General features: G+C 39.8%; 1 protein-coding gene across 3 annotated transcripts in view; it reads left to right on the top strand.

The window, feature by feature from the left end:
* LHFPL3 (LHFPL tetraspan subfamily member 3) overlaps window positions 1–21,787 on the top strand; it is a 466,692-nt gene that overhangs the window by 306,562 nt on the left and 138,343 nt on the right. The gene's annotated exons all lie outside the window — the stretch shown is intronic.

Raw genomic sequence — 21,787 nt, 5'->3', positions numbered from 1 at the left:
TTTAATTCATTGTCCATGAATCTCTCCCTCTCCTGATTCCACCAGCATGAAGTGCTCTGTACTCCTTCCATGAGGTGGGGAGAATATGTGACTTCCTTTATGACAAATCCTGCAAGCGCTATTAATTCATCTATTCTTTGTCCATTGGTTGACTGTAAAAGTTGAAAATGTCTGAATAGCCTTTACATGAATATAACCTGCAAATGTGCATTTGTCTTGTGTCATGTGTTGTGTTTGACTTAAAGAATATTTTTAGCATTGAGGTTCATGGATTCACTTTTATTACATTTCATCAGTTGTTTAAAATCATGCCATATTTTAGTTTGTAGTTGTGAGTTTCCTAGTTTTAATTGCCTTTTTGCCTTGCATTTGACTTTATAATATCCTCTATGTTTTCCCATTTATATTTTCTATTCTGTCAAATCCTTTTTTTCTAGACCTCTCCCTCTCATTATACAGTCTGTACCAATTTGCCTCCAGGTCTGCTGAACATTCAATAACTGGGAATCTCTCGTTACCGCTCTCCTGGTTTGGATCTACTGTTTCAGTATCCCATGCCTTCCTCTTTCTTTGTTGATACTCTCACTTTTCTGGAGTATGTCCTCAAGTATCTCCTAAGAATAGATGTGTGGGTAGTAAAATTTGAATCATGTGGTCTGTGTCTGTACTCTGTTCTCCCACTTGATGAAAAATTTATATAATATTCTGGACTGCAAATTCTTTTTCCTTAGAATTTTTAAGGAACTGCTGTATTGTTTTCAAGCATCCAATGTTGCTGATAAGCCTGGTGTCAGTCTTGTGCTTGTCTTTTTTTACATGAACCTTTTTCTCTCTAGAAGCTGTTAGCATTACTTTCTTATCTTTGACATTCTACAAGTTTACACTGATGTGCTGTCTAGTTTTACTCATCCTGCTCAGCATTTAGTGAGTTTTCTCAATCCACAAATCACATCTTTCAGCTTTGGGAAATTTTCTATTTCTGATATCTTCGTTTTGTTCTTACTCTTTGTGGCATTCCGTCCTGTCTCTTGCAGTGATTCTCAATCTTCTGGCCCTTTAAATATAGTTCCTCATGTTGTGACCCAACCATAAAATTATTTTCATTGCTACTTCATAACTGTAATGTTGCTACTGTTATGAATCGTGATGTAAATATCTAATATGCAGGATGGTCTTAGGCGACCTCTGTGAAAGGGTCGTTCGACCGCCAAAGGGGTCGCAACCCACAGGTTGGGAACCGCTGCTTTAGAGAATATTAATAAGAAGTTTCTCGGTATATCAAGGGGGAGTGGTAGGATTGTGTTTTGTCTTCTTTTTTAATTCTGATCTTTTCCTTACATTACTTTTTATACCCTCAGTGTCATTTTTTGTCTATTCTCATGTCATAGGCTTTCCTGAAATATCTACTAATCCTTAATTTTTCATTCACAATTCAGAATGAGGCAAAAACAAGCTCATTATGAAACTGCATATATGAGTAAGGCTTACTAACTGGTAGACTTCACTTTAGGATGAGCAGATAGTAAGCTGGCCTTTAGACTAAGCAACAAAAATACCCAAATAGGCCCTAACCGGTTTGGCTCAGTGGATAGAGCATCAGCCTGCAGACTCAAGGGTCCCAGGTTCGATTCTGGTCAAGGGCATATACCTTGGTTGTGGGCACATCCCCAGTAGGGGGTGTGCAGGAGGCAGCTGATGGATGTTTCTCTCTCATCGATGTTTCTAGCTCACTATCCCTCTCCCTTCCTCTCTGTAAAAAATCAATAAAATATATTTTTAAAAATTACCCAAACAGGAGGCTTTCTTCTCTTGAAAACCAGTTTGAATACTGGCTGACGCGTTCTTCCCAAAGAGTTGTTTTGTTTTGGGTTTTTTAGAGGAGATTCTCCGTTTTGCCTTTGACATAAACTCCTGACTGATGAGCATTATGCACCTGGGAAGGGAGTAGGGCCACTGTTCCATATAGACACCTTCAACTAAACCCTGTTTCCTACTTCATATCTCATCCCCAATTCTACCTGGCTCATCTAGTGTCCAGAGGTAGGGTCTCTCCTCTGCCCTTGCTCCTTCATCTCACATTCTAAGCTGTGGCCTCTTCCAACTTGTTTGATCATTTACTGCTCCTTCGTCTGCTTCCAAGCTTTAGTATAATTCTGATAGGTCTCAGCTGCCAATATCAACGCTCCCCTCCCATCTACTCTCCTGTTTATTGTAGGATTCTATCTTTATTCCTATATAGTCAATGTAATTAGAGTCTCAGAACAATGAAACAAACATGTTATCAGTCTGCTATCTTGAAAGGAAACTTTGTTCTAAAGATTTTGATATAAAGAACCCTCCTTTCCATTTTTTCTAGATCTTTTTATTTAATTTGTAATATTTATTTAATTTGCAAGCACTTTTTCTGATCATCTTTTTATTGTTGATTTCTGGTCTTTTCAAATCAAGATGTAGCTTCTAAATCCCAACTTTGATGAATTTATTTAGGCTCTTCATCACCAAATTGATGTTTATAAGTGCTCTATAGGTTCAAATTATCTGTCCTGTTTGTAGAGTAAAAATTCTATAAATGTCTATTAACTTGACCTTGTTGGTTATGTTATTCAATCCCTTTAGTTTGTTTTATTTTTAGACTTCTTATCATTCAAGCTCCAAAAGAAGCTTATTAAAACCTTCCACTGTGGTTTAGCATTTTCTCCTCAAATTTTTAGCAACTTTTGCCTTATGTATGTGTCTGCTATGTTTGTACATAACCCTGTATACAAAGGCCTATGGCTGTGTTTCTCTGGGTATTGTCTTCAGCACTATTATATTCTTTGTCTCATTAAATGCTTTTGACTTTGAATTCTGCTACTCCTGCTTTCTTTGTTCGCATTAACTAGGTTTATCTTTGCACATATCTTTATTTTAATCTTGATTTATCACTTTATTTTAACTGTGATTGTTGGTAGCCTATTGTTGGATTTTTGTCTGACTATGATAATGTAATTTGATAGGGAGATGCAGATTTTAGATATTTATTATGATAACTGATATTCTTTATGTTACTCCTTCCATTTATTTCATGTTTAATATTTAACATGCTTCATGTTTCTTTTTCCCTCTTCTTCCTTTTCTTCATAAGTGCTTCTCAGTTTTCCCCCACCTTAGGTGGACAGGATGATGGAGGGGGCTGCAGTTGGGTATTTCCCTTCTCCCAGTTGGTTAGGCTCTGGTAAAACCATTTCCTTTGGCAGGCCTGGTTAAGAACAGATGCTCTGGTGTATTTAAAAACGACTCCTTTTCCCTTCCCCCTGCTGGAAGCAAGAGCAGATTTTTCTCCCACCTTCACTCTGAGGACCTGGCAGAGCTCCAGTGCTGGGGTCCAACCCCAGCAGGTCCAGGGGTTCCCAAAGGTGTAGACAGAGTCGGCGAAGAAGGAATGACACAGAGACAGCATTCAGTTGATCAGCAGCCTAGCCAGGATCTCTAGCCAAGTTCTGTGTCCATGTTCTCTTGCTAGGTTCTCCAGCCAGGTTCTCCAGGTTCTCCAGCCAGGTTCTGTAGCCGTGTTCCCTCGCTAGGTTCTCCAGCCAGGTTCTATCCAGGTTCTCCTGCCAAGTTCTGTTACCAGGTTATGTCCAGGTTCTGTTGCCCATGTTCTCTCGCTATGTTTTCCAGCCAGGTTCTGTCTAGGTTCTCCAGCCAGGTTCAGTCACCAGGTTCTAGTCAGGTTCTCTTGCCATGTTCTATCCAGGTTCTGTAGCCAGGTTCTGTCTCTAGGTTCTTCAGCCATGTTCTCTCCAGCGAAGTTCTTCTGTCTCTAGGTTCTGTGTAGGTTCTGTCTTCCTTGGTTCTGTCTTCTAGGTTCTGTCTTCTAAGTTCTGTGTTCTAAGTTCTGTCTTGTTACATCTGTATTTATACCAGTTCATTCCAATCCCATCAATCTCTATTCCAAAGGTTAGGGCGTTTCTTATCTCCATTCCAGGGAGTAAAGATTATGTAGCTTAAGCATGATTGTTCATAGTTAAAGTGATTAATTACCCGCCTGGCACTTAGTTAAGAGGTTTTATTCCCTCCCTAACTTCAGGGGAAAATCCCTACCTGGGGAAACAACCTTTCTCAGAGAGGTGACCTTGGTTAAAACACATAGTGCCAAGAAGGTGAGCAAACATATTAAGAACAGTATGCCATATATGCCAGGTCCCTTGAAACAGCAAGCATGGACCGGCTCCCGGCACTCCAGGAAGTAACACTCACAGAAGTGTGGGAGCCGCCCTAGGACTGCCTTCTCCTGGAGTTTTTAACTCTCAGTCTTGTCCTACTGAGCCTCCAGCAACTCGTCAATTACAGTTCAGGTTTTCCTACCCCAATACTGGTTCCCCAGCAGGTTTATGGCTTGTGGGTTTCTGCTCTGCTGAGTTGTGAGCCTCTCTCTGTACCCACCTCTCTGTCTCTCCAATTTGGGGGGCAGCAGTTTGCCCTGTAACCTCACTTCCCTGACAGAGCTAAGGAAAGTTGTTGATTTTTTATAGTTTGTTCAACATTTTACTTATAGATAGGAAAGAGTAGTGACTTCCTCACATGACAAACAGGAAACTAGAAGTCCTGGCTCCTTAATTTTCTGGCTTGGTCAGTTCTCTGTTCTCCAGAAAAATTTTCTCCCTTTTTAAAAAAATTATTTCTCCATATATTCCTTTTCCTCTTCTCAGAGCTGTTAACATTTATATTTTTTTAAATATGTTTTTATTGGTTTTAGAAAGAGAGGGAGAAAGAGAGAAATATCAATTGGCTGCCTCTTAAACACCCCCTACTGGGGATCAAGCCCACAACTCAGGGAATGTGTTCTGACTGGTAATTGAACCAGCAACCTTTTGGTTCATGGGACGCCACTCAACCAACTGAGCCACACCGGATATTTTAAGTCTCTAACTAACAGATCTCTTGTTTTTTTTCCCCTCATATCCTTGGGATTTTGTTTTTTTGTGCCATTTTTTCTACCAGGTCTTCTAAACTATTTCAGTTCTCAGCAACAACCATCTTCTTCAGTTGTTTGTTCTTTTTCATTGAGGCTTATGTTCAGCTGTAGGAAGTCTTGTATGTTCTAACTGCATCTTTTCAAAGAGCATCAATACTCTCTTAGCATCCTCGCCCACTTCCTTCTTCAGTTTTATGGCTCTAGGAGCCCCCAGTCCAGTTCAGCTCTTTTTCCCTTGGGTCTCTGATGCCCCTTAAACAAATTGTAATTTTTTTTGCCACTCATGGTTTATTGACCTTCAGCACCCATTCAGCCAGAACTTTGAGATTCCCCAGGCCATGATGTTGAGCATGAAAACATACGCTATGTCAATTCATAAGAAATTGTGCTGAGGTAGGAAGGATGCCTCTCCAGGAAAAAGCAGCAGTCCTCTGCCCGTAAGGGACTCAAAGCAGCCCAACCTACAGAAATATTTCTCCTCTAACCCATGAGGCCTGAAAGCTTCTCCCAGAAGCATAGGCAGCCCATACAAAGTCTTCTGCTGGTCTGTCCCCTTCAAGGAGCAGGAAATATGGAGTCTTCACCCCAAAATAATTGATTATGTATAGACCTACAGTCTAACTCTGTTTCATGGTTCTAGTAACTACTCAACATTATCAGGCCAAAGATACTGGTCATTACCTCAAAAAATCCAGGATATCAACTGCTGCCAGCCAGTGAGAACCACTGGCAGGTGAACCAGACAGGGATGTCAGTCATAGACAGACATCAACAAGGGCACTGCTACACAGTGTCTTGTTCTGGCCTGTGACTCAGCATCCCAAAGACCACTAGGTAAGAGGATCACCAGCACTTCCGTACATTGTCAGAGCTAGACCAGTTGGGCCAGAGGAGCCGTATTCTCCATTTCCTGACCATCAAGTTCTCACATGGAAGACAGTTGGCATCCACTATATAGCTCAGTGATGGCGAACCTTTTGAGCTCGGCGTGTCAGCATTTTGAAAAACACTAACTTAACTCTGGTGCCGTGTCACATATAGAAATTTTTTGATATTTGCAACCATAGTAAAACAAAGACTTATATTTTTGATATTTATTTTATATATTTAAATGCCATTTAACAAAGAAAAAATCAACCAAAAAAATGAGTTCGCGTGTCACCTCTGACACGCGTGTCATAGATTCACCATCACTGATATAGCTCTTGCTCCAGGTTGAGGTAGAGTCAAGATTTAAGGTCAGTAAAGAGTGTATCCCAGAACCACATTGTTTGAGGAGGTATGAACTTAGGGTATGTGCATTAGGGTAGCAAACGTTGTAAGGATTAACCATTCAATGGAAGTCAGTTTTCAGGTTGGTAGAGCATATCTTACAAAATGCTCCATGATGGCTTCCTCATTTGTTAACCTTCAATTATATGGGTGGTGTTTGTCTCAGTGATGAAATATCAATGGTCATCATTGATTTTAATATCGTTTTAGGTTATATGGCCCAACCACAATTCTCATTCTTGGTAACATCCTTAGAAAACAACAATTGGCTAACTTGAGTAGCTTCAGTTGTGAGACTCCAGAGGAAAAGAGGGGTGATAACTATAATATCTGATGCCCAGTTAGACTAATATATGATGCTGACCAGTATATTGGTCCCTCAGTGCATGCTGATGAGAAAACAAAAAGAAGCCTTATATCTTTATTCTAAATTAAATACCCAACATTCAACATCCCAGGCATGCCAGAAGAGAAGTTGCATTATCACTCAACCACATCTAAAACACTACCTCAGTCAAACCCAGTATATGAATGTGCTTGGAAACAGATGGATGGAGACCCAAGTTCATGCTCCATTAGACTTAATCCACTCCAGAGCTCACCATTTTCCCAGGGTATATAGTACTCAGTCAGGGAAGTGCAAGAAGCTTAGAGTTTCTAACCAGTTCACTGAAAAATATATTCTGTCAAATTTAGGATTGTGTCAGCCTGAGATAAATAAAATAAATATCCCCAGCCCCTGTGCTCCAGGTGAGGAAACTTCACCTGCAAAATTTGGACCCTGTAGGAACCAAAAAATGCACTGGCCAAAAACCAAATGAGAATAATCTATAATGTTGCAGTAATTGATGTCATGGGAAGACCAGTCTGCAATAGTCACATGTAACTGGAACCTCAGGGAACCTCAGTGAACTTAAGGATTTAACCATCCCTGAAAGAGGTCCTCCAGGCTCCACAAGGAGGATGTTCCTTCTCCTCCACTGACCCATGAGGAATTTGGAATACAGAGCTATCTTTTCTATTTCTCTAGTACTTTTTTTAAAATATATTTTTATTGATTTCAGAGAGGAAGAGAGAGAGAGAAACATCAATGATAAGAGAGAATCATTGATCAGCTGCCTCCTATACATACCCTATTGGGGATGAAGCCTGCAACCCGGGCATGTGCCCTTGACTAGAATTGAACCCAGGACCCTTCAGTCCACAGGCCGACGCTCTATCCACTGAGCCAAACCAGTTAGGGCTCTAGTACTTTTTCAATATCTTTCTGAATACTGGCTCCATTATGGTGAGTTCTCCACTGGTTGCATCTGTATGACTGAAAACACTTCCTGCAGGATTTAAGGATCCAATGTGCCTACCCCCCCCCCCCCGCCTGCTCCCCTCCCCTCCCCACACACACACACCTAGTGCAGGAATGAAGATGTATAAAAGAAGAAAAGATGAGATTTGAGGGGACATATTCAGTCATGATACTACTAGCTAAACCAAGCAAGAGTAATCTAAAATCATGAAATGATACTTAATTCCCAAAATAGTGATGGAGAAGTCCAGAGGGACATCAGAGAGGACATCCAAAACCTGTAGTTCAGAAATAAATAAAAGGTGAGAGGGGAACGGGAGTCTGAGTGCCTAGAACTCTTCCCCTCACTTCCAAGGCCCAGCATGGAGGGCTGGTAGAAACAACCAAACACCCATCGTCATGTAGAAAGACCCAAGAGCGAGGTTCGCATCAGCTTTTACAGTCCATAGATTACTCAGGTCTCTAGGCACCATTCTAAAATCTGATACTGAAAAAAGATATGAAGTATTCTCATCCCAAATACGGTAATGGTAAATCATTTTTCTTGTTATTTGGACTCTTTCAAGGAAACATAACTTTCACTCTGGAAATATCAATATTTACTATGCTTCCAGTAGAAGAGATGAATAACATACCACACTATTGATGATAGAAGGAAAATAAGTTTGAATCTTATTGGAATATAAAAGAGACATTCCCAACTCCCTCAGCTTGAGACTATAGGCTAAGTTCACCTTCCTTTTGCTGGAATTATTACTTTTTGAAAAATCCCTCTTGCCTGCCCTGGTAATTTTAAGTTTTGTGTATTTCTATTTTGATACTGGTTACCTTCCTATTCTTAATAGTTATATGTATATCTAGATTTTAATATTTATATGCTATAATTTAAAAATCATGACCACACATACTGTTTTACCTTCCTCCTCCAACTCTCAGTCCTCTGTGCCCCAGTGCTCTTCCAACTCTTGGATCTGATTGAAAGAATAATGGTTCAGGACTAAAAATCTTTAATTTTCCATTTCAGTGAACTTTTTGAAATCCCAAAGCATTACACTCAGTAGTCTATGTTTGCAGGGGTTTTTTTCCCTCACTTGATTAGTCATTACAGCAGATAAACTGGGTACTTTTTAGGTTACAAGTCCTTTGAGAGAAGGAAATAGACTTGTCTTGATCACCACTGTCTCCAGACATGGGATATAAGTAATAGTTGCCTGACTGAAAAGGCTATTGGATATGTAAAATGGCTTCATTTCCGGCCATACAAAAATTGGCATCTCTTAAGACTCATCAGATGCTGACAGCAACTCCCTTAAGTAGGAATGTATTACTCTAAAGTTCAACAACAAAAATCAATGAAGTTTCTGCATTTTAGTTTACTGAGATTTTGTTACCAGTTATTTCTAGAGATGTCAATTTGACAACTCAGAATGCCAATACTTTGAGATAAGTTGGCCCATTTCTTAATGTTCATGGGAATCTTTATATTGTTCCACCACAAGACCATTTCTTTTTTTTAAAATTGTTTTATTGCTTAAAGTATTACAAAGAGTATTATATATGTCTCCTTTTTTTTTCTCCCCTTGACCTTCCCCTAGCCTCCCATACCCCCCGGTGTCTTGTATCCATTGGTTATGCTTATATGCATGCATACAAGTCCTTCAGTTGATCTCTTACCCCCCCACCCCCCAAAAAAAGACCATTTCTTAATAATTGCCTTCTAGCCATATACTGCAACACAAATATTTTTACATTTTTTTCCAACCTGCTTCAACCTTAATTATTGACTCTAATTAAGTCAAGACTGGTCTTTTGTCAGATTATCTATATCAGTCTCACCAGTTGTTAGGTGAATATGTCTTTATTGGTGTTTTAATTTTACTGTGAGAGGAAAGGTCTGTAGTTTCCTGAAATAGTAAAAGTTAAACTCTATAATTTTATAATGGTTAAGGGATATAACCGCAGTCAAACAATCCAAGGTGTCAATCCTGGTACCTAATTTACTACCTGTGACATTCTTCAAGTTTCTTAAGCTCTCTATTCTTATTTCAACTTATATAAAATAGGAGTAATAATAGCACCTACTTTATAGGGTTGGAATGAGGTTTAAAGGAGTTGATTCCTATAAGAGAGTGCCTGGCACAAGTGCTCAATAATGTTAGCTATTATTTTTACATAATCAAAATATTTTAAAAAATAAAGGCACTGCTAGTTGTTACTACTATTTCCCTGACAAATTTTTTATTTTCTTTAACATTTGCTCAGACTAAAAATCTCACTGGGGATTCTGGACTCTCAGACACCTAATTGATGACTCTGGCTTGATATAAAAATAATACCATTAGTGTTCATGAGATCAGCATTGATAACATGGGAATAATGGATAAGAATTGAGGTATTGAGCTCCTCCTACACATTAGACCCATAACAAACTCCACCTACATGCAACTACACCTGGACCTTTGAATATGTTGCCTATCTTTGTGAAGATAGGTTTGAAGGTTGAGCCCAGAGATTGAGTGCATCAGTACCTAGATGTAAGGGGCACGACCCAGGTGCAATCTTATTCAAATTTCCAAGTGTGACAAATGGCAAAAGCATTAGGCAACTTGGCACTGTCATTCTGCAGATAGCAGAGATATTCACATTGATCACCCACATTTTGAGGAATGAAGACAATAAAGTTTTTGGTAACAGCCTCTACAGGACTGGGGTTGTTGTGGTGGCCTTGTTTACTGTGGTTTGGATGGGTTCAGGAAAATAGAATGCTGTTTGGGAGAATTAGCAATGCTGAAAGGGAGAAAGTTGGGACTAGCAAGATTGACCTTACACAGAGTCACTAATGGGAATAGCCAGTATTCAGTCCCAACGTATTCCAAAGTTAGACTTGATTCAAGCTGGAGGCAATATTCAGGTCAGAGAGGTGAGCAAGCAGTGAATTGGGTCCTGCAGCAAGAAGGCCCCCAAGTCATGACCTTTATGGATATTGCTTGCTTTGGTCAAGGTGATCCAGCTTTTGCATATGATTCAAGCTTGCCTTTAAGGGTTTAAGAGAAAAAATGTTACACAGTCAAAACCAGGAAAGATAGCAGGCTCCAGACAAGCAGGCTAAAAATAATACCAAATGTTGGTCCCACCCTGGCCAAGGTGGCTCAATTGGTTGAGCATCATCCTGTGCTATGCACCTACAGGTCACTGGTTCAATCCCCAGTCTCTCTCTCTCTCTCCCCTCCTTTTATCACTCTCAAAAAAAAAAATCAATAAAAACATATTAAAAAGAAAATGTTGGTCCCAACATGAAACTGTAAAGCTAAGCAGGAAGCCAAGAGAGAACTATGTCACAAGCTGAGAAAACCCAGCAGAGATTCATGGAGAACTAAACTTGGGAAGCACAAGTGCTCAGTATTTATGCCACACAGGAGATCTACAACTGACTTATTCCCCTTGATCTGGGCTGTTTTAACTACAAATCAGAAATAAGGAACAAGATTATATAACACACTACTTTTGTATAACATTATGTGGTATGCAAAATATTGCTTCCTCCCCAAAAGATGTCTACACCCTAATCCCTGGAACCTGTGGATGTGTTAAATTAAAAGACAAAGGGGAATTACATTTGCAACTGCACTTAAGTTTGCTAATCATTTTTACCTTGTGATGGGGAGATTGTCCTGGATTATCTGAGTTGACTCAGTCCAATCACACAAATCCTTAAATATAGAAGGAGAAGAGGCAAAAGAGAGGGTCAGAGATGTGGTATGTGAAAAGGACTAGACTCCATGCAGATTTTGGAAGATGGAAAAGGGTCATTAGCCAAAGAATGCAGGCAGCCTCTAGAAACTGGAAAAGGCGAAGAAATGGATTAACCCTAGAGCCTCCATGAAGGAATACAATCCTACCAATACCTTGATTTTAGCCCAGTGAGCCTCATATCAGCATTCTGATCTTAGAACAGTAAGATAATAAGCTTGTGTTGTTTTAAGCCACTAAGTTTGTAGTGATTCATTAGAGTAGCAATAGAAAATGAATACACATTACAAATGAAGAAATGTCTAATCTAGATTGTGTTTGACTCTAGAATCAACAAAATTACAATTTTTGCCAAATGATATTTATTTTATATATATAAATCAGCTTCTCTTTGAAGACTACAAACAATACCTTGACGAGGGAGAGCACACAGTGTTGTAGGCTGGATAATGTGTGTTCATCTTTTTATCCCCTAGAGCTGGGCTCATATAAAAATAGGGACCAGGACCAAGGCCCAGATCATGGCTGCTCTAGACCAGCGGTCGCCAATCTTTCAGACCTCATGGACCACCAGAGTCTAGACTGTTCTTAATTTCCATTCAGAAGTTTTAAGTTCTCATGGTCATATATTGGTCTCCAACAAGAATTAATATCCCCTACTCTGGGTGAACATGCAACTGGGCTTCTGGATTCAAATAGTGATAAAACAAAACAAACAGACAAACCTGGAAGAAGCAAAGAAATTCTTTAGTGAAACATTTGAACAAGTGTACTGTCCTATCACTGTATTAAATGTTTCCAACTAAGCATTTCATCAGTAATTTATATGAGCACCACCCCAGAATTTAAAGTGCTTTAGATCAGCAAAGTACTATAATTCCATCAGCATACCCAGGCCTCAGGTATAAGAGTGGTAAATAAATTACAATAGTTTTGTTTTTTTTAATACCAAGAAGGAACCTGGGTCATGGTTAAAGGATGAAAGTACAGAGTCTCAAGGGGAGGAAAGATCCCTAACGCAAAGAGCAAAAGCCCAAGCTCCCTGCTCAGTTTCTAGAACCTTCCCCACAGCTACTCTAGTGCCCAAGTTCAAAACTAACATACCTTCTGGGCATTTCACTGGCAAGTTAAGACTGGGTTAAGTTTCCTGTTAACCAAGGGAAGGCATTGTTCTTCAGGCATTATTCTTCAAATGTCATATTAGTTAAGGTTTTATCTATAACATTTTGGCTACTGCTTTTAGAATTTGAAGTTGAAAGATGTGTGGAAATCTTTTGACAGAACATTTAACACGCTGACTTCTCTCACCATCTCTTGAACTGGATTTTGTCCTATACCTTTTTTTGATAACTACTGACAGTTCCAATTTGGTTTCTCTGGGAGCAGTTTCTTGTTCTAAAGCAGCAGTATTCTCAATAAAAATACAAATTACTGGAAAATTTCACCATAGATTGGTCAAAACCTAACATATCTCAAATTATTTTCCCAAGTCTGAATAAATTTTTTCAAGGAGCAGCAAAGAGAATGGAAGTCTGAGAAAACAAACAAACATTTAAGGGAAATCTGATGAGGGCAGGGAGCAAGAAATTTAAAAACTCAAATAATGGTCTTTCTCTTTAGTAGTTTTTGTTTTAAATGTAATAAATCAGGCCCCTGGAGTCCATGTAACCTTGATCTTACGTATCCAAGGGACGAGATGCTCAGATGGAGGGAATAACACTGAAGAGGAGCGCACTAGGCATCAGGAACAGTCAGCCCTGAAGACTTGCTATCCAGGGCCCCATGGTGCTGTGCTGCTCTTTCCATTGCAGTGGAAAATAATTCAGTGCCTCGTCTAGATTATGTCTGTCCTGAAGTATATTAAGTTCTCCCTGCAAGAGATTGACAGCACTCCATACCTTATGCAACTTTTCTTTAAACTAAATGAGGACCAGGACTGAGGCAGAGGGATAGATTGATAAAGGTAGGTAGATAGATAGATAGATAGATAGATAGATAGATAGATAGATAGATAGATAGATAGATAGATGCCAGATAGATAGATGATTGATAGATAGATGATAGATAGATAGATAGGTAGATAGATAGATAGATAGATAGATAGATGATAGATAATCAGCCAAATTGTGGGAAAGTATAACCTGGGAGCCTATTAAACATGTGCAAATATGGCATCTGATGCCTCCTTGAAAGTAAGGCCCTTCCTTATGAAGGATGGTTGGAGAAGCACTCTTTTCTTGAACTTGGTTCCACTCTAATATTTTTAGTGTACTATGTATTTTTTCCATGTGTTTTCTTTGAACAGTTTTTGCCATTTGAAGTTTCTAAAGCATTAAAATGTTACTTCAAAGGCATAAAATTAAAAGTGAGCAGCCTGTGTAAAAGAAAACTGTGCTGCCATCATTGGTGCCAAATTCTTTTTCAGGAAAGAGTCTGGAATGGGCACCCTATTTCTGGGGTCTAGCAGGCTGGGGAGAGCTCATCATCTGAGGAGGAATTCAGTGGCTCCTAAAGCCACCCCTTCAATTGAGAAATTAAATGCTGACAAATTGGCTTGAGGTTCCAACTTTGTCTAACTCTAGCCAACAGTGACTTTCCCTGAGTCCCATGGTGAGTCAGAGTGGAGAGCAAGTGAAAATGTTACCTAAGTCAAGGGCTCACCTGCAAATTTCAGACATGTTTGTGACCTACCAGCACTTTCAGTTGTATGTTTATTGAATTGTTCATTAAAACACTGTCTTTTGAAAGAAATCTTCACAAACCTTAAATACAACCTAATTGATTCATGAATGACATGAATTTTTACCTTAAGCAGGAATTACTTATTCTACATACTAGAAGCCCAGTGCACAATTTTGTGCATGGGTGGGGTCTGGCCAGCCCACCCTGATCGGGGCCAATCAGGCCAGGCCAGCTGGGGGGAGGGGCTGAAGGCAGTTGGCTGGTTGGCCCCACCCACAATCAGGGTAGGGGGGCCAATTGGGGGCAGGGCCAGCCAGAGGAAGGGGCCTTTATAGCCAACTTAAAATATCAATCCAAAAGATAGGGATGATTTTCTTGTGACATGTGTATAAAACTAAATTACATATATTGATGCAGTAAAACTTCATTAATTCCCATCCCACACATTTAGAATTAATAATTACTGTAATGTTCTTGACACTACATATAAGATAGAATTATGATTAGGTGAAATACTAATGTAAACAAAAGAAATATTTATACATACAAAAGCTAACAGCTTCTAAGTGTTATTTTAAGTAATAGTTCTTATACTCAAAGAATAAATGTCTAACTTATAAACAATATGTTAAGCACTGCCAAGACTCTGTGAGTGTTCTTTGAACTAAAACTACTTTAAAGTGATTATAGCAAGCATCACTATTATTGATAAGTAAAAGATAATAGCATAGATGGTGTTAAAACCATAGATTCCAAAGCTAGACTGCCTGAATTCAAATCCTGGTTCTATTGTTTTGGGGCTTTGTATAACCTTGAGCCACTATTTGAAATATCTCTGCCTCAGCTTCCTCATCTGTACAAAAGAAAATAATGTTGGGTTGGCATAAAGCAATGAATGACAACCCTTTGTTCCCCCTCTGCAATGGCCTAAATACTTATGTTCCCCCAAAATTAGTAGGTTGAAACATTAATCCCAGTAGTAGGAGCCCTCATGAGTGAGATTAGTGCCCTTATACAAAGAGGCCAGAGAGTCAGCTGGCTCTTTCCGCCATGTGAGGTTAGGACAAGAAGTCAACCTTCTATACAACCTAGAAGAGGGTGCCCCACTGGAATGGACAATGCTGGTACTCTGATCTCAGACTTCCAGCCTCCCAAGCTCTCAACCAGATGAGAGAGAGAAGAGCTGGCAGATGGAGACCAAAATATCCCCTTTATTATGAGAAAGGCTGAAGAATATGGATCTGGGTTTCTTAGCCAAAAGGGCTTCTTAATCTGCACCCCCCAGAAGTTGGCATGCTTATCTTCCTACTCCCCAGGCAGCACTGGAAACCCAAGCCCAGGCTGTATAAAATCTGCCTCACAGGGGAGTGAAACATAGGTTCCCACAAACAAATATCTCCTGAGCTAAAGGAAGGAAGGGGCTCAGCTGGTACTCCAGTTCCTCTCCACCAGATATTTCTCAGGGAACTCACCCCATCTCCATGGAGAGGAATAAGGAATGAGATAAAGGGTCAAGGGTATTTCAGGAAAAATGCCTCTTTGTGAAAACTAGAGGAGCCAGGAAGAAGTGTTCTCATGTCGCCCTTCGCTTTGTTTGAGAATTAAATGAGATTGTGCGGGGGTGGTGCACCCTATTCATGGTGAGTATTATTGTCATTATTGAGATGTCAATGAATTTTATTGTATCTGAGACATATATCAAAGGCCAGCTAGTAGCATTCTAGAGATCAGAACTGCATTGTATTTTTAAGTTCTAAATTCTGATTTGTATTATATTTGGCTATTAACCCTCAAAGTTTGAGCAAATTAGCAAATGAGGTTTACAATTGAATGCTTTTCCTTGTGTCTGGTATCCTATCTAATAATAGACAAACATGGTAATTGACCATACCTTTGCTATGCCTCCCATTGGCTAATCAGCAAGATATGCAAATTAACCGCCAAGAAAGATGGAGGTTAATTTGCATATGTAGGCACGAAGCAGCGGCTCCGGCCGGAGCCGCAAAGGCTTTGAAGGCGGCCCCGGCCAGAGCGAAGGCCTGGGTCCCGGGTGCTGGAGGAAAACCGGTGCCAGCAGCCAGGGGAAGGGAAGGCCTATTGCATGAATCTTTTCATGCAACAGGCCTCTAGTCATTCTATAAAAGGGAGTTCTCTGCAGGGGGTGAAACCTGTGCTAGGGGTGCAGACTCGCTCCGCACAGGTACAGATGCCTTTGCTCAGGCAGTTAGGGCTGACTGGGCAGAGTAGCAACGCTCTAATTATCACACACAACTTTCTAACTCTTCCCTTTGAGACCCCAGTGTTCATTTACACACTACCCCCCCCACACACACACACACACACTGCACCACCACCACCCCTTTCTAAGGTATGTTGTATCTTTTGTATTATGGCCCCATGTTAAATGCCCATAAAATGATACTGGGTTTAAAATCAGAATTTATCAGGAGACTATTTGTTTTCTCCACTGGACTCTAAACCACAGTAAGTCATGTCCTGGCTTGTCTAGTGACTCAGTTTTCCAGAGGTAAACTGAGGTATGAATATAATACCTTTTCCAAATATATAAATACCATACGTAGCTCAAGTTTGCTGGCCATGTGCTAATGAAGAAGCTGTAGGAATGATTCTTGTGTCCCCTTTCTTAGGTGTTTAGAGTGAGAGTCCTGTGCATATTCCCCTTCCACAGCCTGGCAGCTGTGAGGGCATCAGCGTCCTCTATGACTGTATGCCTGTTAAGTGGGTGCAGGTTCATTTTGTTCACCAAGTTTCCTTTGAGTGTTTCAGCAGCATGAGGCAGTTTATCATGCTCTTTGTGCAACAGGGCATAGACTTTTTAAAGAATGAATTTAGATTTTGTCTTCCTGTCCAAAAAGTAAGCAGTTCTCAGGCTCCCAACATTAACAGTCCTGATTAGGACAGTTGGACCAGCAAAATCAGGAGACCCAAGTGACCCAAACCATAGGCCAGCCCCCTGTTGCTTTTTCTTTTTTTTTCTTTTTTTAATATATTTCATTGATTTTCTTTTACAGAGAGGAAGGGAGAGGGATAGAGAGTTAGAAACATCGATGGGAGAGAAACATCGATCAGCTGCCTCCTGCACACCCCCTATTGGGTACATGCAACCAAGGTACATGCCCTTGACTGGAATCGAACCTGGGACCCTTCAGTCCGAAGGCCGACGCTCAATCCACTGAGCCAAACCGGTCAGGGCTCCTCCTGTTGCTTTTTTCATCTCGCTTCATTTTTTTTTATTTTTTTTTTATGAAAGACCCAATTAAAAACATTTGTGGATGTTTCTAAGGATGTTTTCTTCACAGAGCTTACATTCAGCTCTTTTGGGCAGGGGAGGAAGATTAAAAAACAAATCCCAGAGCAATTAGTGGCCCTGGGGCACCACTAGCTGTTTGTGTTGCTATTTGGTAAGAACCTATTGTGGACATCAGTTTCTACACAGAGGTTCCCTTCAGCATGCAAATGCTCCTAATCATTTGGGATGTGCTTAAAATTGTGATCACAATCATGCCCTCACAAGGATGCCTTTATTATGTATTTTCAATTAGAAGATGTCATGAAATCATACAGTAAGGACACGGTTTTCTTTTCATCCTACTTCTCTGCTCACCTCCAACTTGGCTCTCGTTTCTCTTTAACATTCAAGAATGTCCCTCTGATATACTTGCAGAAAACCTGCTGCCGAGATGAAGGAATATATATAGCTGCACGTAAGGTAGTCATTTCCTAGGTGACATTCTAATAAGAAACCCAATTTTGGATAATAGCCCAATTGGAACTAATTCTCCAGTATCCCTCGTGGTCAGGAAATAGCATGTCCAAGTTCATCAAATGTTCCAGTGCTTTGTATAGTCTACTGTTTAGTGTAACGATGGTGTTACATCTCACAGGTTGAATAATTTGTAAAGAATTAGAAGCAATTAATTATAAAGCCAAGAGGAATAGTATTTAATATTTTATTGACTGAGACATTAGCCTAGGTCTTGCAGGTACTTCTTAGTCAGGATTAGGAACAGCTGTTTGTTTTCAGTGGCTATACAAATCGTGCAGGTTAATAAGGTTCTGGCTAATCGAATGCCAGAAAACAGAATTTATTATAGCATTCAAGCATTAATGCAGAGCATAATAATACCTTTCCAAAGAAACCAACAGAGCCTAAGCTATGCTAATGGCTTACATTAATCTTAAACACACTATAACTTTCAGGGGCCTCAGCCTTTCACAAATAAAACACGATAGCCGAGTAGGAGAAGTTTGAACAGGGGAAGGAAGAGAATGTATATTTTGATAATACGTTGTCAGAAAATAAAATGTGTTTTAGCTATCTAGAGACACAGCTTTTAAAAGGATAGGGTTTATTTATTTAAAAATTGGATTTTAATCAGAGATTTCACTTACGTTTTTTTAAAAATATATTTTATTGATTTTTTTTACAGAGAGGAAGGGAGAGGGATAGAGAGTTAGAAACATCCATGAGAGAGAAACATGGATCAGCTGCCTCCTGCACACCCCCTACTGGGGATGTGCCCGCAACCAAGGTACTTGCCCTTGACCGGAATCGAACCTGGGACCCTTCAGTCCATAGGCCGATGCTCTAGCCTCGTTTTGAACACTTTTTAATGCAATTGTTTTATTTTTCAGTACCCTATTATATAAGCATTGAGATTTTCCAAACATATAAATTATAAAAATATTATATCTGTCATTTTAAGAGCAGGCAAACAAACAGGGAGCAAAGAGTCCAACACATATTCCAGTGCCTTGTGGGCAGAAGGATACCTGCCCACAGCTGCTGGGGGCGGGGGAGAGGCCTAACCCTGGGTTTGGTTTCCCCAGGAGACCAAAGCCTGACCTTGTTATCCCAGTTCTTATATTAAGATTTCTCTGAACAGCCAACACCCTTAGACTATGGAAAATAAGAACTTCATTTTTAAAATTCTAATTTTATAACAACATAAAACTAAGCACAATTGTATATTATGTCTTTTTTTTTTTCAGATTCTTCACTTAAAATAGACTTTGAAGATAGGGAACAAAGAATTGCCATTGTTCTATAGTTTTAGTTTCAGAGTGCTAATTCTGCCTCTGTTCTTTTTATCCCAATTTCTAAGTTTCCATAAATGGAAACTTCTAATAGTCAGTCTACCCTGAGTGCAAAAGAAGATGTCTTTGAGAAAAGATGTCTTTGTTGATGTCACCATTCCACAAACATCCTGTTCCAGTGAACTTGTCCTGTGATGTCCAATAATTTGCCTAAACTAGTCAATGGAGATTTCTATTACTAAAGCTATAAGTCATTCTCCAAGGGATTCCCATTCATAAAAGAAAAATATTTGATTTTTCTCTTTTTTTTTAAAATATATTTTATTGATTTTTTACAGAGAGGAAGGGAGAGAGATAGAGAGCTAGAAACATCGATGAGAGAGAAACATCGATCAGCTGCCTCCTGCACATCTCCCACTGGGGATGTGCCTGCAACCCAGGTACATGCCCTTGACTGGAATCGAACCTGGGACCCCTCGGTCCGCAGGCCGACGCTCTATCCACTGAGCCAAACCGGTTTCTGCTGATTTTTCTCTTTATTAGAAACTAATTTTCTCGTAGACAAAATTATTTAATATGTAAAAAAGCATTTAGAATATTTTTTAAGTATTCCAAGGAGCATAGCATCCTTAGAGGTGATTTTTCTGAACCATGGTTTGGATTCAAAGATCTTCTATGTCTTCTCAAATAAAATGAATTTTTGCTCATGAATGCCACATATTTTTTAAATACATACATTGTTGTTGCTAGACAATGCCTTAGAGAGAATGTTGGTATAGAGTGCGGAGAGATTCAAAGAGAACAGGAATTTGAAAATATTTTATATCATTAACTTCACTTTTTTCTAATTATTCTTCTTCCAAGTACTTATAATCTGCTGTCTAGTCATAACAAAATTGACTCTGTAACTAGACCTTTTATAGTTTTTGTGGGCTTGAGTAGTTGTGATATTGACTTCTATAAACTATATTTAGAGTATTCCATCTAACCATTATAATTCATCTATTCATTCATTCACTCCCCCATTCAAAAGTATTTTAATGCCAACTATGTATAAGGTGCAATGAATATGATGACTGACCAAAGACTCTTTGCTCAGAAAGCTTATAGTCTATTAATTGAGATAATATTTGCAAATAAATAACAAATATAAAAAGTAACAGGGATTCTAAGGTAGGTACAGTCAACAGCTATGGGAGTTCAAAGATGGGCAATTGTGATATTGTGATTTATAATAAGAAACATGTATTTGGTCTTCTTCCACTGTTCCTGGCATAGAGATGTTTCTTGCTATGTGAATAAGGTGACTTTAGGAACTCACCTAAGGATGGGGGTTGGTTGTCAGGAGAACCAAAATGTGATTAGAGGGTTGGAACTTTCAGTCCCATCCCCTTGTCCTCTTTGGAGTGGGAATAGGCTGGAGGTTGAATCAATCCCCAATGGACAATGTCTTAATCAATCATGCCTGGGAAGCCTCCATAGAAGCCCCAAAGGATGGAGTTGGGAGAGCTTCCGGATTGGTGAACATGTGGAGGTGCTGGAAGTGGTGCACCAGGACAAGGCATGGACGCTCTGCTCCTTTCCCATACCCTGCCCTACACATCTGTTCTGGCTGTTTCTGAGTTAAATAGATACTTTTGTAATAAACCAGTAATCTAGTAAGTAAAATGCTTCCCTGAGTTCTGTGAGCTGCTCTAGCAAATTAACTGAACATGAGAAAGGGGTCCTGCGAACCTCTGATTTATATAGCCAGTGCGTCAGAAGTACTGACCTAGATTTCCCATTGGCATCCTGCGTTGGAGGGGTCATTGGAACCTACAGTTTGTAGCCAGTTATCAGGACACAGGTAATAATCTGGGATTGAGACTGGCATGTGAAGGGGGGAGCAGTCCCATGACCTGTGGAATCTGGTGCTATCTCTAGGTAGATAGTGTCAGAATTGAGTTGAATTGTGGGACATCTAGTCAGAGTGTAGGTACTGTTTGTTGAGGTGGTTGGGAAACCCCACAGACACACTAAAGAATGCAAGTATTATCCTTAAATTTCTGAGTTCCCATAAAACTCAGTGGTGCCACACCATGTTGCAGTGCTTTTCAGCCTTTTAAAAAATGAAATAGAACAGAGTAAGATAGACAATATCAGAGTAAATTGCATGTGGAAACTACGGTTTCAAGAATCTTTTCTGTGTGTGTGTTTCAGAGATCACAACATAAAATTATATTTTGCTGTGACTCAAAGTCAATATACCCTCTGGCATTGTCCACGGTATCCTAGTCCCTTATCTGGCTCTGTCACAGCTCTTCAAAGCCAGCATTGAATTATCCTTCTGTGGTGTTATGATTTCTTCTACATATGATTCCTATTTACAATGGAAGCCTTATACAAATAAGCACCAAAATTCAATATTTTTTGTATTTTCTTACAGATCAAAACCCCTTCACTTCTCTCAGAATGCCTGGGCTCGCTCTGAAGTGCATTCCTACAGCTCCTACAGGGCGCTGGGCTGCTTTTTTAAAAAAAACTTATCTTTATTGTTGAAAGTATCACAGATGTCCCCCTTTTATGTATATATTCTTTTTTATTGATTTCAGAGAGGAAGGGAAAGGGAGAAAGAGATAGAAACATCAATGATGAGAGAGAATCACTGATCGACTACCTACTGCACAACCCCTACTAGGGATCAAGCCTGCAACCTGGGAATCCAACCATGACCTCCTGTGCCGGGAGCCGGTCCATCCTTGCTGTTTCAAGGGACCTGGCATATA

This window comes from Myotis myotis, unplaced genomic scaffold, assembly GCF_014108235.1.
Source record: "Myotis myotis isolate mMyoMyo1 unplaced genomic scaffold, mMyoMyo1.p scaffold_m19_p_11, whole genome shotgun sequence".
Lineage (NCBI taxonomy): Eukaryota > Metazoa > Chordata > Mammalia > Chiroptera > Vespertilionidae > Myotis > Myotis myotis.
The sequence above is the reverse complement of the archived record's forward strand: the minus strand, read 5'-3'. Positions and strand labels throughout refer to the sequence as shown.